At 37.5% G+C, this 19829-nt stretch overlaps 2 pseudogenes; one reads left to right on the top strand and one right to left on the bottom strand.

The window, feature by feature from the left end:
- LOC140845995 (E3 ubiquitin-protein ligase UBR3-like) overlaps window positions 1–11064 on the bottom strand; it is a 76314-nt pseudogene extending 65250 nt beyond the window's left edge.
- Window positions 11065–15485: 4421 nt separating this feature from the next.
- Window positions 15486–16206, top strand: LOC140845994 (olfactory receptor 5V1-like; annotated as a pseudogene).
- Window positions 16207–19829: the final 3623 nt, after the last annotated feature.

The following is a 19829-nucleotide window of genomic DNA, read 5'->3' as shown; positions in this document are numbered from 1 at the left end:
CTAGATCCTCCTCTTTGCCTTGATTGACACGAAGTTGTTTCCTAAAGCCTCCCCACAAGCCCTCTCAACTAGGCATTACTCACTCCCCCACATCTGTTACACCTGAGTGCCCTTCTCATCTCCAGTGCAGGCTGGAGATTATTACTCTTGCGTTCTTCTGTCTTTGCGGCTCATTTTATTTAATGATACCACACTTTTCCTTCATTTTCACTGAAATCCATTGCCCTCAATTGCTGAAGACTTTGGTGCCTAGATCAGTTTTCCTGTTCACTCCAAGACCTGCCATCCTCCTGTGCATGTATGTATGTCTGTATGTAGTCAATCAGTCTTGTATCTTAGTCAGTCAGCTCTTTGACCTCACCAAATTCTATAGCTTTGGCTTCCTACTCCAGGACCTATTACCATGACCATCCCCTTGTCCTGCAATGGCCCCAAATTGTCCATATCTGGAAATACAAAATGCAAACATCTTACATTCTGATTGCCAACTCCCCCTATCACCTGTAGTCCCTCCTTTTCTCCCAGTTTATCAGTACTTTCCTATCCTGCCTACACAACATGATTTATTATTTCAAAAACTCTCGTTAATGCTTCTCATTCCCCATCCATATGTCCCTTAATCACATGTATCTAACTAAACCTTCACACAGCATTAATCCAATGTATGACTTTAGTTCTGCATGTGAACTGAGTGCTGTTGGAGAAAATTGAAATAACTTCTTGTTATAACCTGTTTCAGTCCTCAACTAAGCCATGAATACTGCCTGGCAATCTCTCCTTACATCTTCTGAAGCACTCTCTAATCAACATTTCCAACCACTTGACTTGTCAAGTGCCTTCACCTACCCAAGCCTTGCCCATTTTTACTTGAATAAAGATACATTTCCCACCTCAGAAAGAACAAAGTCATGTAACTCCTTCAGATTCCTCAAATATCAAGTTAATCAAACCCATCAGCCCTTCCATCCACTTTTTTCTTTCTACCCCCTTTGCTGGTTGTCTCCTAACTAGTCTCCCAACCATACAACTGCTAATATGATCTATGTAATGTGAGACTCTTTTTCCTAATCACAGTTTTTCAAGGATCACCATTGTCTCTCACAGTAACTACTTTTTCTTCTTATGCTCCACATGCATTCTCTCACCAAGTCCAGAAGACTCTACTGTTGAATATATTTCAAATCTCTAACCCCTTCACTATCTCCACTGCCTTGACTAAACCAGAGCCACCAACACCTCTTATCTTGTAAGTGATATCACCACATTCTGTTTATTCTCCTGCAGTCCCACAACAACCCCTGCAATCTATACAACTGCCGCAATGGCCTTTCTGAACACATCTTATTTATGCTTAAGAGTCTTTAATAGCTCTCTGTAAATAGTCTGTCTGAATTCCAAATTCTTTACAGGGACCTCAAGGCCCTTTACAATATGACCCCTACTTACTTCCCCCATCTTCTCTCTCATCACTCAACCACCTTACTTCATCAAAGGTTCCAACACTTGCAGATGTTCTAATAAGACCCTGTGCACACTTCATAATACCTAACACATACACTGCAACTGTTTATTTCTGTCTCATGTAATACATACTAAACTACTTTAAGGAAGAAACTCTCTTTTCACTGCTGTATTCCCAGTGTCTATCATGGTATCTGGAACACGGCAGGCACTGAATAAATATTTGTTAAATGAACAAATTGGATACAAAGGCATGAAAAATGCATAATGTGCTTAGTGAGCTATTAATTAGCTTATTAATGCTGAGCTGAAGGAAGATAAAGGTAAAGCAATAGGTAAGCCCAGATCATGGAGTGCTGAGAATGTCTTTCAGAGAAGAGTGAACTTTTATTGTGTCAGGAAGAAGTCAGCGAAGGATTTTTAAGCCAATGACGTGTCATCAGATTTACATCTTAGAAAGATCTAATGTAGTGAATAAATTAGATTTGGAGTAAAGAAACTGGTAAGAAAGCAATTGCAAAAGTCAAAATGAGAGATGAAGGCATATACAAAAAGCCTAAGTGGGGATAACAAAGGCATGATATAATCAAGTAAAATTTAGGAGATAGAATCAGTAGAATTTGGTAAGTGACTGAATCTGAGAGGTAAGAAATAGGGAGGGAAAAGCAGAAATTCACTGTTTCTGAGTTAGGGATCTAAGATCAGAGTAGACAATGCTGTTAAGAAGATGATCTGAGAGAAGGAGAAAGACTGCAGCTACAAGGGAATGTAAGGTCAAGCAAAGGAATTTTGAATAGCAGGGACATGAGTGTCTTTATGAGCTGAAAAGAAGGGACAGAGTAGGCAGAAACTGGACATACAGAAGAAAAATAGGTTACCTATTGACAGATCAAGGCCTCTGAGGTGATGGGGAAAAAGTAGTAGTAAAGCATTAGCAGAAAAATTATTCCTGAACAGAAGAAGGAATACTGCCTCAAGGAGTAAAAAGGAAAGGTTTGGTTGGGATGCAGGGACATTTATCAAGAACAGAAAAATAAGGCAAGAAGCTGAGGTAGTATGTGAGAGACAACAATCTCTCCTGGGGTTTAGGCAAAGACTCTGGGATGAGGGAGGGAAAGGTTTACAATAACTGCTGAGGAAATAGAAGAGAGAACTGATCAAAGACAGGCAAATGAATTGATAAGTAGTATCTACAGGCCAGGATCCTAGTCTAAGCTACTATTATAGGAAACTACAAACTTGTAGAGGTACCAGTTCACCTAGTTTTATAATTTTACTAGCAGGACTAGCTGCCTGGGTCTAGAATCAAAGAAGGTAGATGGAATGATCAGTATTAAGAACAAGATGGGGATAGTACAAGAAAGTAAGTTTAGGGAACAGCTAATGCTAGGAAAAATGCAAAGGGGTTTAAAGGACTAGAGAGCTTCATGTCAGAAGCAAAACAAACATTTGACAGTGAAAATGAGAATGTGAAGAATAATCATATAATAAGAGGATGTGGTAGGGTATTAAAACAGTATTTCAAAGCTAGAGTAGCAAAGTCTAAAATTATAGTTACGGAAGTCAGTTGCAAAAGTGAAGTAAAAAATTGAAATCCCTGAAGTTGTAGAGGCAAGGTACTCTCAGCTGGTTGGTTCAAACAGTGAAAAATCACTCAAGTGGAAATGGGATGTATTTGCTGTAAAAATATCTAATATCTAGAAAGATACATACCACCAGAAATGTTTCACTCTACTTACCCGTAAAGATTCTATGTAAGATTTATGACAATCTATATGCAATGTGTGGCCACAGGTCTGTACATAAACACTTCCTTACCAGCCAACTGATACTGCCAAGAGACAAGAACTCTTAAAAAAAAAAAAGAAAGAAAGAAAGAAAAAGAAAAAAGAAAAATACAATTAATTTTAAAGAAGTTTAAACAAACCTAAATATACCCACATAAACCTCTGAATGATTTTTTATTATACTACTGTGAACTTTGTATTTTTGTGACAGAACACTTGACTTGACAGCCCTAAGCCAGTATCTTTAAACTTGAAACTTCATGAAGTTTTAGCTTCCAAATATCTCTCTACATAATGAAAGAAAAATTTTGAATTAGTCTTTCTCCACCGCATAAAATACAAGCTCCCAATGTTATACCACAGCTCAGTGTGGACTATGCTGCTGCTGGTCACTTGGCATGGCCTACAGGGTACTCACCTCTCTACAGCCGCTGACACGAAAGGCTTCCTTTGCCTGCCTGTTTCCCTCTGGCTTCTGCAGTGCTGCTCTCTTGGCTTCTCTCCAATTTCTTTAACCATTTAGTTTACACCTCCTTTTAAGACTCTTTCTTTGCCCCTTCAATGTTTATATTCCTCAAAGTTCTATTCTTAGTGCTGCTCCCTTCTTCTTCAAACTATTTTCCCTGAGTGATTCAATCAGTAAATGTAACTATCTTCCAAGCCTAGATCTCTCCAGAACTCAAAAAAAAACTCAGCTGCCAACCAGAAATCTCCACTCTGATGTTCCTCAGAAAATATAAAATCAGTGGGTCAAAAACTTGTCATTTTCTCCATGCATCTTTCTTTTCCTTTTGGTTTAAAAACTCTACAATCTATTAAGTCACCAAATCAGAAAACTAAGAATTATTTTCTATAATCACATCCTTTCCTTACACTAGTACAACTATATGTATTAGTTCTCATGCCACAGATTTTGACCTCTCTTCATTCCCACTATAACATTCAAGTCTGTATCATTTGTTGTGGGGGAGGGAGTTCTTTAAAATAAAGTTCCTTAACTGGTCTCCTTGACTCTAATTTCTGATCTCCATGATGTGTCCTTCACACATCTTTCTAAAGTAAATATGTGCTCATAAGAATAACCCTAAAAAATATCTTAACATTAACAAGGGTTTCATATAATATGCACAAAAAGGAAACCAAGATTATGTAAGCAAAATACATAGCCTTTTGAGAGTTAATTGCCTTCTCCTCCTTCCCTGCTAATTCCTTCCCTTTAAACCTATAAATAGGCTAAAACTTTTCTTCCTAAAATAATTTTCTTTGAATTTTACTTTAGCCTCCGTCAAACAGCATTTGGGCCTGAACTTGACTTCACCTCCCTGAGTCTGTAGTACATACATGGCCAAGCCAGAGCAGCATTAGGCCCATGGTCTGACATGAGACCGCATATGAAGAAAGATTTGAGAGCCATCAAAACTGAGTAAACCTTTATATTTTATTTTTATGTTGAAAAGGAACATATGGTAACCTTTTATGTTGAAAAGGAACATATGGTTAAAGATGACCAAATCATCTTTAAACAATAGTAAACAAAGTTCCAACATTAAATCAAGACTCTTCATAAGCATCTGAAAGTTGAAATTACACAGTGCAAAATGCATTCCTGGCTGATTTAGAGATGTCCAGCCACAGAAATCAAATCCTCACAGCAGGTGGGCTAGCTTTTAATGTTAAAAATCAGAAAAACAACAGGAGACCTGCTCATCTCTGCTTTATTCTTCGGAGCTGCTTGAAGTAGAAGCAGATACTGGTATTAGTTCATTTTAGAAAAGTTGGTAGTCAGTTAATAAACAAGCTGTTCTCTTTGACAATGTCTTATGAAAATGTAATTAATCTTTTTAATTAAGGTAGTTAGCTTCTAAAACTGAAAATACAATGTCATTCATCTATGCAGCTTCAGATTTCTTATTTGAAATCTGCTAGGGTCAAAAAAAGCATGAAAACACTTACTAACAAACATGAGACAAATATTTTAGGAAGATTTCAATGATATGCCCAACTGTTGCTGTGCTAACTGCTTAACACTACATCTTCACAACCTCAATATTTATTAAATCCTTGTGGTATTATCCTTGTTTCCAAAAAAGGAAAGAAAAGTTTATCAAGATCACTCAGTTATAAGTGATAGAGACCAACTTCAAACCCAAGTCTTTCTGACTCTAAAGTTCAGGTTCCCTTGCTAATGCGTCACCTCTTTCATATAAAATGCTTCTAGTGTCGACCATAAATTCACAGTCTTACATGACTAAAATTCTACATGTCAACTTTGTAAAATTTGATCAGAGGAAAGCAGAATCTACACAGTGTAATCCCATAATCAGTACCAGTGCCCTTTGGTACTGCTCTGTACTCTTTTCTGCTCTGAGCAGTATCTCTGGCTACAAAACTCTGGTAATCTATGCTAGAGTAATTCAGGAAGATAGCCAGTAAGCATTTATAACACACTTGGCATATGCTACTCTCTGAATGGAATATAAAACCAATATAAGATATGGCCCTAAATGTCCAGAGGTATATAGTCCAGGGAGCACACCATGTATACATACAATAACCATTATGAAAGTACATAAAAGTATTAATACAAGAATAGACTCTCACAATCACTAGCAGAAATACAACAGAGAATCAGACAAGTTCAGAGCCTTTTTACAAAAGATATTTTTTTCTAAAAATGAGTAACTATCCTTGAAGCAAAAAAGGATACTACTTTTTCTCTCTGTTATTAGATCACTCCTTCCCTCAAAATTATTTCACTCCTAGGTCTGGATCATATTTTGATTGAATCAACTTATTTTTCTTTCTATTTGGCTTAAGGATTCATTTTTACTCATTGACTCTAAAGTTATTCCAAATGATAAAACTAAAACTAGTGTTGTGGCAGGACGCTAAAATCTAAATGAAAGTTGTAGTAAATTTCTGCAAAAGCAGAACTTAGCACAACTGTACAATTATCTTTAAAATGAAGATATCTGTTAGTGTCTGAATATATAAGCTTTCAAAAATTCAAAGGAATAATCAAGAAAAAAGTGTTAGGAATGTTAGGTGGAAAGACAGACACAAGCAGCCAGAAAAGGGGAAGATAAGGTTCAAAGAAGAAGCCACCCAAACTCTGCCCAGGGAGGGGGTCCCGTGTGGAGACAGCGAAGGCTTTGCAGGGAGATAACTTCCTCCCCTCCCCAACCAGATCACAACAGACTAAAAATGCTCTCTGAGAGGGGTGACTGTATACAAGGACCTATAAATCAAATAATCCCACCTTGCCAGTCAACCAGGTGCCTCCTAACCAGAATTCAATAGACAAGCCTCCCACCTAACAAGTCGAGGCCTTTATCTACCTTGACTCTGGCCCACTCCTCCCTTGGAGTATATTCAAATAAAACTTGCCCTCTGCTTTGCTACTGTGTCTCCACCTTTCAATTCTTACTGCACGTGGGGTCAAGGACTCACGAGAATGAAATCAACCTGTAACAAATGTATGAAAGGCATCCTTTTTCAAAATAATGAAAATTTCATTTAAAAGCTTCTGAAAATACGTGGAAGCATAATCCTCATTACCTAACCCAAACTGCATTATAAAGCCTAACCTGAGCCCTCCTAAATGGGCTACCTTGAATATTAAAAACAACACTTTACATTTACACTGACCTTTATTATGTATAAAGTGATCTAAAGAAATTTCTAACCTGGTGGGTTACTGCATCAAAGACCACTATATGCCCTATTTTACAGATAAGGAAATTAAGCCTTTGAGTGTTTATATAGCCAAGCTCATATTGCTAAGAAATGGAAGAATCAGAATGACAACCCACTTTTTCTGATCTGGGACTCTTTATAATCTATACGACACCTCTGTAACTAGAGACATCATCTCCTCAAGAATCCACCAAAATTTTTCTCCTCTGTCCACCCAACTGAACCGTACTACTCTGACTGTTAACATCACTAGGCCAATTCCTGGTTATCTGATTAAGTAATCTTTCTTCAACCTGTACTACTACTTTCTTATAATTAATCTAGTGTATTATGAGCACGAATCTCATTAGCTAATCAAAAATAATGTTGCACTTTGTATTTTAAGCATTTTAAGTTGTTATTGTATGTTTACTTAATTCAAAACACAGTAGATCCAAAAAAAAAAAACAGGTGAAAGAACACTTCATTTGATAATCTACTCAGGAAACATTAGAAGTGGTATGGAAATTTTACAAAGAAGTTAACAATGCTATTGCTACTAAATAAATAAAGTTGATCTTCCGAGGTTTAGGATGCCTGAGTGCTAGAGCCCCTAGGTGCAAAGAGCTGGAAAAAAAAAAACAAGTTCACAAGAAACCAGAAAGGCATGAATTAAATCTGACCCTACTTTGTATTTTAGAAGTATCATAATGACAGTATACTGTGTATCTTTAAATAAAAGTAAAAGGAGGCAAAAATCTTCATAAAATATTGGTATATCGAAAGATTTTATAAATATTTACATTCCATTGAACTGAATTTGTATGCCTCATAATAAATAATGCTTAAAATAAAGGTATAACACCTATAACTTGAAATTTTTATTTATTGTTTACAATCCATTTCTTTTACTTTTTAAAGATTTCTATTTCCTTACAATCCACACATTGTTTTTTTCTAACAAACATCTAGATTCCAAATTAGAATATTTTGTAGAAGAAAAAATATAGAATAACACTCTGGAGAGAAATAACCATTAATTTTTCAGAAAAAAATACATGTGAAAAAAAGAGTACTTACATTCTTAAAATAATGCTTTAATAATGAAAGCCTCACACCATGAACAGCTGCACATGTGTCCCAAGGGTAAATCTGCTCCTCTTCAGTGACAGGCAGCTTTTTTGACTCAATGCTGTCACGGCATTTGCCCAAAATTACATTAACAACAGAGATAAGTGCTCACCAAATAACAAAGTTATATACCTGAGTCACCAAGAAAAGTTATCTACCTCCAGCTACTTTAATTTTTTCCACTATTAGAATATTTTTAAAGACCTAAAGTGGTATTCTAATTTTCTTCTATACAGTAAATAAAGCTTCAAAAATACCAATTTTTTAAAAATAACAAAACATCAGTATGAACTCTGTGGATAGATGGATGGGTGGGTGGATGGATGGATGGATGGATGGATGGATGGATGGATGGAAGGAAGGATAGATAGATGGATGTATGGAGTGACTGATGATGGTTTCCAAAATCTGTCCATTGAAAAAATCTAGAAGTTATGACTCTCCAGTATCAATAAACTTCCTTCCTAAATATATTATTTCTCACTAACAGGAAACAGTGATCCTTGGAGAAAAAGCTGAGTACAGGGCTGGGGAGAAGCACAGGGTGACCTATAATTGTGTTTATAAAGAGCAAGGAGGTATTCAAACATGGAGTGGTCAGGGCACTAAAGAAATTTCAACTAGCCAAATTTGAGAAAATTTGAGCATTTAAAATAATGATAATAACAGATAATATATTCATTAATTCAGGCAAGAATTCCAAGTAAAAGGGGGCAAGGATAAATTATTAGAGTCAAAATATAGAGTATCATCATATAGATTACCTATCACCTTAACCAAGTAATCAGACGTGGTTGGTATCACCAACAATATGGCAAACTGGCACTATGAGCCCTCTGATATGACAAAATGGGAAAGAACATCATCTATACAATGCCATTACCAAAATTGGTAATGGCATTTAACTTGAATCCAATGATAATTAAATAATCACACAAATCCAGAAAATGAGACATGCTACAGAACTGGACTCTTGAATTTTTTTAAGAAGAGGTAGCAAAAACTGTTTTAGATTAAAGGGGACTAAGGAAATGACAAGCAAATGTAATGCATGATTATTTTCTAGGCTTTTGGACCAAAAAATAAATCTGCTACAAAAAAAAATTATGAAGACAAGTGGGAAAATTTAAATATAGAAATAGATGATATTATTATATTTCTTTGATATGATGATGGTATTCAGTGGTTATAAAAACAATACCCTTCAGGAGAGCAGGAAAGATGGTAGCATGAGAAGTGAAGTAGAAATAATCTCCAAAACCACATATAGCATGAAAACACAGCAAATACAACTAATCTTGAAAGAGTGACCAGAAGGAAACAGCAACAGACATTGCATCTGGGGAAAATAGAAGACCTCAAGGAAAAGGGTAAAGTAGTAAAGCCACAACTGGGCAGAACCCAAGCCCTCTCCCCAAACCCAGCACACAGGCAGGAGGAACAGTAATGGAGGAGGGAAGAAGTAGAAGCCCAGGACTGCTAAATACCCAGCCCTGAAGATCTACTCTAGGACCACGAAACCACATTGCATGGTGCTCTGGAAATTAAAGGGGTTGGAAAGCAGGGACAGGTGGAACACTTGGGCAGACTGAGATTCCAGCCACTTATATAGAACAAGTACCCAAAAGCAGCCACTACAGGGCAAGACAAAGGCAGATGCATTGAAAGACTTTCCAACAGTGAGAGGGCTGCTAAAGGGGCAAGGATTACACAGAGCTTGCTGCTAAGGAGGAAGGATAAGTAGACAAAATTGTCCCAGCACACTCAGCCTGTCAAAATGGGAACTTTCAGGAGTTTCAGGAGCTCCATCCCCCTGGCTGTCAATGCAGCCTTGAGACACTCCCACCACCATAAGCAGCCAGCCACTCCCTCCTGGCCAGCACCTGCTCACAAAGCTGCTACCCCCTCCATGGCACCACGTCAGCAGGAGGACAGCACCCAGTACAGTAGCTAAAGGGGTGTAATGCAGAGGCTGCTCCCTGCATGCTTGACTAACTGGCCCTAGCAGTTCAGGCAGACACTGTGGCCATGAATCAGGAAAGAGCTCCGTGATCCTGGCAGGCACCAGTGCCACATACCTGCAACCAGTGTGAACACCCCAGAGAGTAAAGATCCTGGCCACTAGAGGGGAGTGAATTACACAAAGTTATCATTTCATAGGATTCAAGTAGGGAAGAAATGTCAAAAGAACCTGGCTCAATCCAAAATCCCTAAAACACCAGAGAGGAGAGTGAAACCAAGATAACCAATCTTCTCAATAAAGATTTCAAAGTAAAAATCATAAACATGCTCACAGAGCTACAAAAACATATTCAAGATCTCAGGGACAGTTCAAGACAGACATAGAGACTTTGAAAAATACAATAGCTGAACTGAACCATACAATGGAAGGATATAAAAGCAGATTAGAAGAATGACAGGAGACTCAATGGAATACAAATTACAGAACAGGAACACAGAGAAGCTGAGGCAGAGAGAGAAAAACTGATCTCTAGAAATGAAAAAATATTAAGAGAGCCATGTGACCAATCCAAAAGGAACAATATTCACATTATAAAGATACCAGCAGAAGAGAGAGGAAAAGGGATAAAGAGGGTCTCTGATGAAATAATCATTGAAAACGTCCCAAATCTGGGGAAGGAAAGTCACAGAGGCCATGGAAGAGCACAGATCTCCCAACAAAAAGGACCGAAGGAAGATAACACCAGGACATACAATATTTGAAATGGCAAAGATCAAGAATGGGGACAGAATATTAAAAGCAGCCAGAGAGAGAAAAAGGATCACATACAAAGGTAAACCCATCAGGTTATCATCAGACTTCTCAACAAAAATGTTACAGGCCAGAAGGGAGTGGCAGGATATATTTAATGTAATGAAATAGAAGGGTCTTGAACCAACAATACTCTACTCAGAACGATTATCATTTAAATTTGAAGAAGGGATTAAACAATTTCCACATAAGCAAAAATTGAGAGAATTTACCTTCTTCCACAAACTGTCTCCACATTGTTCCTAAGGCTAAATAGCTGTTACAGGAACAAACAAAACCATAGTAAAGAAAGTGGAACAATTAATTACTAAACAAATGCAAAATTAAATCAACTACCCCAAAGTCAGACAAGGAATAGACAAAGAGTACAGATTATGACACCTAATATACTAAATCTGGAGGAGGAATAAGAGGAGAGGAAAAAAATAACGTTTAGATTGTGTTTGTAATAGCATTACATGAGTTAAGTTAGACTATGAGATAGAAAGAAAGTTACCCTTGAACCTTTGGTAACCGCAAATCTAAAGCCTGCAATGGCAATAAGTACATACATATTGATAATCACCCTAAATGTAAATGGTCTGAAGGAATCAATCAAAATACATAGAGTCACTGAAGGGACAAAAAATAAGACCCACCTATATAATGCCTACAAGAGACTCAGTTCAAACCCAAAGACATAAACAGACTAAAACTGAACTTATGGAAAAAGATATTTCATGCAACTAATGGAGAAAAAAGCAGGCATTGCAGTACTTGTATTCAACAAAATAGACTTCAGAAACAAAGTGACAAGACAAAGAAAACATTAGATAATGATAAAGGGGTCAGTCCAACAAGAGGATATAACCATTATAAATATCTGTGTACTTAACAAAGAAGCACTCAAAAATGTGAAGCAAGTACTAACATAATTAAAGAGGGAAATAGATTGTGATGCATTCATTTTAGGAGACTTCAACACATCACTCTCTCCAAAGGACAGACCAACCAGACAGAAAATAAGTAAGGAGACAGAGGCACTGAACAACACATTACAACAGATGGACCTAACAGACATCTACAGAACACTCCACACAAAAGCAACAGGGCACACATTCTTCTCAACTGAACATGAAACATTTTCAAGAATATATCATATACACACAAAAAACCCTAAAGAATCTACCCCAAAACCACTAAATCAAATATCTGAATTCAGCAATGTTGCAGGATACAAAATTAACACATAGAAATCTGTTGCACTCCCATATACTAATAATGAACTAGCAGAAAGCGGTATCAGGAAAACAATTCCATTCACAATTGCATCAAAAAGAATAAAATACAGAGGAATAAACTTAACAAAGGAAGTGAAAGACCTATACCCTGAAAACTGTAAGACACTCATGAGAGAAATTAAAGAAGATACCAATAAATGGTTCACATCCTGTGCTCATAGATAGGAAGAATTAATACTGTCAAAGTTGTCATCCTGCCCAAAGCAATCTACAGATTCAGTGCAATTCCTATCAAAATACCAAAAGCATTCTTCAACGAACTAAAGCAAATAGTTCTAAAATTCATATGCAACCACAAAAGACCCCGAATAGACAAAGCAATCATGAGAAGGAAGAATAAAGTAGGGTAAAGTATGCCCCCTGACTTCAAGCTCTACTACAAAGCCACAGTAATCAAGACAATTTGGTATTGGCAAAAGAACAGACCCATAGACCAGAGGAACAGAATAGAGTCCAGATATTAACCCAAGCATATGTGCTCAATTAATATAGGATAAAGGAACCATGGATATACAATGGGGAGATGACAGCCTCTTCAACAGCTGGTGTTGGCAAAACTGGACAGCTACATGCAAGAGAATGAAACTGATTCATTGCTTAACATCATACACAAAGTAAACTCAAAATGGATCAAAAACCTGAATTTAAGTCATGAAACCATAAAACTCTTAGAAGAAAACAGGCAAAAATCTCCTGAATATAATCATGAGCAACTTCTTCCTGAATGCATCTCCTTGAGCAAGGGAAACAAAAGCAAAAAATGAACTTATGGGAATACATCAAACTAAAAAGCTTCTGTACGGCAAAGGACACCATCAACAGACAAAAAGACATACTACAGTAAGGGAGAATATACTTGTAAATGACATATCCGACAAGGGGTTAATATCCAAAATATATAAAGAACTTACACACCTCAACACCTGAAAAGCAAAGCAAATAACCCAATTAAAAAATGGGCAGAGATATGAAGAGACATTTCTTCCAAAGAAGAAATTCAGATGGCCAAAAGCACATGAAAAGATGCTCCACATCACTAATCATCAGGGAAATGCAAATTAAAGCTCCAATGAGATATCATCTCACACCTGTAAGGATGGCCAGAATCAAAAATACTAAGAACAACAAATGCTGGCAAGGATTCGAAGAAAGGGGAGCCCTCCTACACAGCTGGTGGGAATGTCAACTAATTCAATCATTTTGGAAAGCAATATGGAGGTTCCTAAAAAAACTAAAAATAGAAATACCATTTGACCCTGAAATCCCACTCCTTGGAATTAACCCAAAGAATACAACTTCTCAGATTCAAAAAGACATATGCACCCCTATGTTTATTGCAGCACTTTTTACAGTAGCCAAGATATGGAAGCAACTTGTGTTCATCAGTAGATGAATAAATAAAGAAGATGTGGTACATACATACAATGGAATACTATTCAGCCATAAGAAAGAAACAAATCCTACCATTTGCAACAACATGGATGGAGCTTGAGGACAATATTCTCAGTGGAATAAGCCAGGCAGAGAAAGACAAGTGCCAAGTGATTTCCCTCATTTGTGGAGTATAACAATGAAACAAAACTGAAGGAACAAAACAGCAGCAGTCTCAGAGACTCCAAGAAGGGACTAGTGGTTACCAAAGGGGAGGGGTGTGGTAGGATGGGTGGGGAGGGAGGGAGAAGGGGTTTGAGGGGTATTATGTTTAGTACTCATGGTGTGGGGGATCACAGGGAGAACAGTGAAGTACAGAGAAGGCAAATAGTGACTCTGTGGCATCTGACTACACTGATGGACAGTGACTGTGAAGGGGTATGTGGGGGGGAACTTGCTGAAGGGGGGAGCCTAGTAAGCATAATGTCCTTCATGTAATTGTAGATTAATGAAACCAAAAAAGTAAATGTATAAAGATGTAGAGAACTGAAATTGTGCAGCTTTACAGAACCTTGATATTTAAGAAGGTGGATGTTTTTGTTCAGTCATTTTCATTTGCTCACTAAACATCTGCTAATTGAATTATATCCAAACACTTTCTGGTCTGTATTGTAATTTTCTTTCCTAAATATTATGACTTTAATATCACAAAAATGCATTGTCTTTTCCTCCAAAGCATGATACAGACCCGGGGTGGTTTGCAAATATAAAAGATAAAATAATCCAAGTAACATCAGTGATTCTTGCTTAAATATACATCACATGGAGAAGAGGGATGGGAGGATGGCCTAAGTGAGAGGAGGGGTCAAAGAGGTACAGGCTTCCCATTATAAAATAAAGTAGCCACAGGGATGAAAGCACAGCACTGGGAATATAGTCAATAATATTGTGGAATATTTGTATGATATTATCTACAGCTATCTACATTTATCATGGTGAGCATTTAGCAAAGTGTATAATTCTCAAATCACTATGTTGTACACTGAGACCAGTATAATATGTACGTTAACTATATTTCAATTAAATTTATTTCAATTAAAGTTAAGGGTAGTAGCCCTCAGGAAGATATTCAAGAGTTTATTAGTTTAATGAAACATAATAGAAATAATAAAATAGAAAAATTTGTCAACTGAATGTTTTCTGTAGTTTTCAAAAGACAGACAAATGGGTGGAAGGAAGGACAAAAAGAAACAAATAAATCAGAAGACGGATAAGAAGGAAATAATGAAATATTGCATTAAAGAAAGGTGGTAGAAAATTTTATTCCATTTGTAAAAATAAATCATTATATATAAATTTGCATTATTTGTATATTTTATCTGAGCCAATATATCATCAGTAATTTCCAGTAGACAAAATAAATGTGGAGGCAGAAGCACTGAAATGATGGTTATATTTTATTAGCTAATCATCTCCCTCTCTGTCATACACATTCAATATTTTAAAAAAGTAGTTTTCAATATGACAGAACCATCCATAGAAGTACTGATTTTTAGACCTTCAGCTAGGTTTCTTTATTAAATAGTTTTCAACATGATTATGAGGACTTAAAATACATACAAATGTAATTTAAAAATTAAAGGAGTTACAATGGCCAAGAGCTTCCATCACACCTAATTTTTGTGATCTCAAATTTCTTTGAACAATTAGACACGTTGAAATATTTATTTTAAGGAGAATGGGAGCTGAGTATCATGTGGAGAGAGGGGTGGATGGCTACAATCTCACCCCCGTGACTCACTTTATCCTCACGAGGCTCTCTGACCTCCCCGAGGTGCACTATCCTCTCTTTGTGGTCTTTGCCATCACCTACCAGGTCACCTTGGTGGGAAACGGGGCCATTCTCTTGGCCATCTGGATGGAGAAGAAGCTGCACACACCGTGTATTACTTTCTGGCTAGTCTGTCCCTCTTAGACATGTTCTGCCCATCAGCTACTATCCCCAAGATGCTGGACAACCTCCTGACTGGGAATCACAGATTTCCTTCCTGGGATGTGCTTTGCAGCTTTATTTCCTGGTGACCCTGGCGGGGACTGAGGTCATCCTTCTCGCTGCCATGGCTTATGACCGGTACGTGGCCATCTGCTTCCCCCTCCATTACACCCTCATCATGACAAAGGTTCGCTGTGCCCAGCTGGCAGCAGGGTTTCTCCATTCCTTCCTCCACACAGTGTCCACCTTCTGCCTGTCTTTCTGCAAGTCCAATAGTGTTAACCAGTACTACTGTGACGACCCCCCACTGGTGGCCCTCTCCTGCTCATCCACCTACATAGCAGAAATGCTTGTTTTAGTGGCAGGAGGTGTCTCGGGAATTGGTGCCTTCATCTCTTACGTTTCCGTCATATCCACCATCCTAAAGATCCAGTCGGTGGAAGGGAAGCACAAAGCCTTCTCCACATGTGCCTCCCGCCTCCTGGTGGTCTGTTTGTTCTATGGCACAGCCATCTTCACCTACATTCGTCTTCAAGTCACCACTCCCCAGACAGGGACAGACTCATTGCCATGCTCTACGGGGTTATCACCCCAGTGCTAAACCCCACGACCTACAGCTTGAGGAACACAGAGGTGAAAGGGGCCTCTGCAGGGACTTATGTCACTGAGCATGTTTACACTGAGTGTAAGAGTAAAACAGAAAAAGTCCATACTCATTTTAGAACACATTTATAAGGAGAATTCATAGACAATAATTTTGACACATAGAATACACTTATGCACACTGAAATTTATAAACATGCAAACATACACATGATTTTAGTTTATCTGAAAGCCTACATATCTATATATGCATATGTTGTATCTCAATCCAAGGGGAACTTAAAGTATATAACCCCAAAATAAACCTTTTCATGAGTAGCAGAGAATACTAGTTACAGTAATATAAGGATAAACTGAGCCTATCTTTTAAGGTAATTAGAATTTATGTTCATAGCCATATCCATATCCATAGCTAAACCTATACTATCTATTTTATATCTACATTTACATCTATATCTAAATGTCTTGTCATAGATCTTTGTTTTTCTTCTTTTCCTCATGTGATTGAATGCCTGTGCTCTCTCCGTAAAATTATGCTTTTGCTCATTCTGTCTTTTTTTTTTGCTTCTACTTACTATGTATTTATCTGCTTTTCTCCCTCTTTCTGTGACCCTATACATTCTTAGACCTACCTGTCTCTCCAAAGAGAGGACTTGTTTATCTCTGATTTGGTTATCTAATTTAGTTCAGTAAAGTACTCTCATCTTACTCTCAACATGATCAAAATTGAAAGCACCATTTTCTAACACAGACACACACACACATACACAAACCACAAACACTCCTTATCAGTTGCTGTGTATTTTTAGTATCAGTATTCTCCAGCTACAGGGACTAAAATCCCTGAAACTAGTCTCTCATTTAGATATAGTAACTATTATGGAGAAATGGACACACATAATTTATAATTGTTTCATTTTCACCACCATTACTGAGATAGAGTTGACATATAATGTTGTATAAGTTTTGGTGTGCAAAATGATAGTTTGATATATTTGTTACAAAATATTTGACACCATAAGGTTGGTTAACACATCTACCACCTCTATTTTATGACACTATCCTTTCTCCACTGTGTTTCTTGGCTGCCTTATATGTATTAGCTGCCCATATATGTATGTTTACTTCTGGCTTTTAATTCTATTCCATGGGTCTATGTGTCTATTATAAGGTTTTGTTGGCTGGTACCACACTCTTTTGCATAATATAGCTTCATAATATAGTTTGAGGTAAAGAAGAGTGAAGTAAAGGGTGGCCAGTCTGCGCGCCTGGGGCGGCCGGGGGCGGGCGACTCAGCGCCGCGGGGCCGGTAGCGCGGTTCTCGCTCCCCCCGAGCTGGGGCGGCAGGCGCGGCGGCGCCGCCCTGGACGTCATCGTGGAGCCCGCTGGCCGCGGCGGCGGCGGTGAGCACGACCCCGCGGGGACTTCCCGGCCCGTCACTCTCCGTCCGTCCCTTTTTGGCCCTTTGCCCTTTGCAGTGCGGTCCTCTCCTCCTCACTGGAGGTAGACGACGGCTTCTGCGGTCTTCAGGTCATTTCTCAGTTTAGTTGTATCTTTCGCAGTTGCCTCCTTGGAGTGTGCATGCAGGGGTGTTTCTGCCGTACTTTTCAACTCCACCATCTTTCCACACACCCTCTACAGGTATAAGCTTTAGCCCAGTAAGTGCCGGGATGCCAACCAGATTTATGAATAAATCTCCATGGGAGAATCTCAGATGAATTTAATGTTACCAAGATAATTCATGTTGGAAAATAACAGATATCTATCATATGTGGTTTTATAGGAAAATTGGTAAAACTACCAACAGGTTCATTGGTTTGTTGTTAAAAAAATTTTAGACCCTGTTCCTAAATTTCCAGTTTTTTAACTCGTTACATATTTCCCCTCCACCTTTCTTTTCTTTGATTTATGTTTCTTATTCTCCTTTCTTAATCTCCATTTCTCCATCATCTTTCCTTCTTTCTATTCCTTACTACCTCACCTCATCTGTTATTATTTTCATAAAGAGTAAATTTTAAAAGATAAAATACTTTCAACAGAAGAAATCTATAGATGGCTTTAGGTAGTCTGGGCATTCTAACAATATGAATTCTTCCAGTCTATGAACATTGGATATTTTTACATTTATTGGTGTCCTTTTGCATGTCATTCATTGCAATCTTATAATTTTCAGTGTACTGGTTTTACACCTCCTTGGTTAAATGTATTCTAAATATATTTTTGAGGCTCCTATAAATGGAACCATTTCTCTTATACATAGTTCATTATCAGTGTATAAAGATGCAATTAATTTTTGTATGAAGGCTTATTTCATGTGAGTTTACATATTTCATTTACTGATAAAAATTTTGTCAAAAAGATTTTCTGGTACTTATTTATGTCATTTTTGTTTCCGTGTTAAATACAAAAAGATGCATGAATCTCAGTGCATTGCTCAGTGAACGTTTCTATGTGAGGACATTCATGTGACCATCCCCAAGATCAAGATATGAAATAATCTCACTGAATTGTTTCCTCCTTCACCTTTAACACCCATTCCCTCACTCAGCTACCCAATGGCAAACACCTATGTGTTCTCTATGTCTCTGAGCCTCTTTCTGTTGTGTTTGCTCATTTCTTTCTTTTTGAGATTCACATATAGGTGAAATCTTGTGGTGTTTGTCTTTCTTTGTGTGACTTACTCTAATTAGCATAATATAATCTGGGTCCGTCCATGTGATCACAAAAGGCCAACTGCACAGTGAGATATGACCACACCAGTCAGAGCGGCTACCACCACCAACACACAACATAACATGCTGGAAAGGATGTTGAGGAAATGGAATCCTTGTACCCTGCAGGTGAGAATGCACATGGGTGAAAACAGTGGAAAGTTTCTCAAAAAACACAAACTACATATATGATATGATCCCCCATCCACCAATTCCACCACTGAGAATAGACCTGAGGAGGTAATCCCTAATTTCAAAAGTGATATGTACTCCTATGTTCATTGCAGTGTTACTTACAATAGTACAAAATACTTTTGTATTTGTACAAAAATACAAAGCAACCTAAACCTAAATGTCCATCAATAGATGAATGGAGAAAGATGTGGAACATATATACAATAGAAAATTACTCAGTCATAAAAAAGAATGAAACCTTGCCATTTGCAACAACATGGAGTGACCTAGAAGGTATTAATCTAACTTAAAAAAGACAGAAACATAAATTACTATTTGATTTCACTTATATGTGAACTGTTAAAACAAATCAATAAATAAGACAGGAATAGTCTCACATAAAGGACAGAATGTGGTTGCCATGAGGGGGGATGTATTAAATCTTGAAAGGGGGAAAATGAATGAGAATGGGTGAAATCTTGATTTGGGTGAAGGTTACATGAGTGTATTACACGAGTCAAAACATGAGTCAATATAAAAATAATTCTAAAACAAAAATTTTTACTTTTATAATATAATGGAAATAATATAATTCAGAAAGTTAAAAAATAAAAATAAAATTGCCGATTGAAACAAAACAATATTATAATCACATCTTTCTAGGATATAAATATATCTGTTCTGCATTCTATCTCATTCATTAGCCTGCATATCACACAGACAACACAGCCTAGGATGTCCTCAGCCACCTCACTCAAGGATGACCCTACAGAAAACCACAATAAAATTAAGTGGTTGTAACACCTGCAAGATGGTAGAAAGGGGCCTCCCGCCTCCTTCCTCGTAGAGATGCACTAAATATACAGTGAC

Source organism: Manis javanica, chromosome 14 (assembly GCF_040802235.1).
Source record: "Manis javanica isolate MJ-LG chromosome 14, MJ_LKY, whole genome shotgun sequence".
NCBI classification, from domain to species: domain Eukaryota; kingdom Metazoa; phylum Chordata; class Mammalia; order Pholidota; family Manidae; genus Manis; species Manis javanica.
Note: the sequence above shows the minus strand (reverse complement) of the source record. Positions and strands in the feature narration are given on the sequence as shown.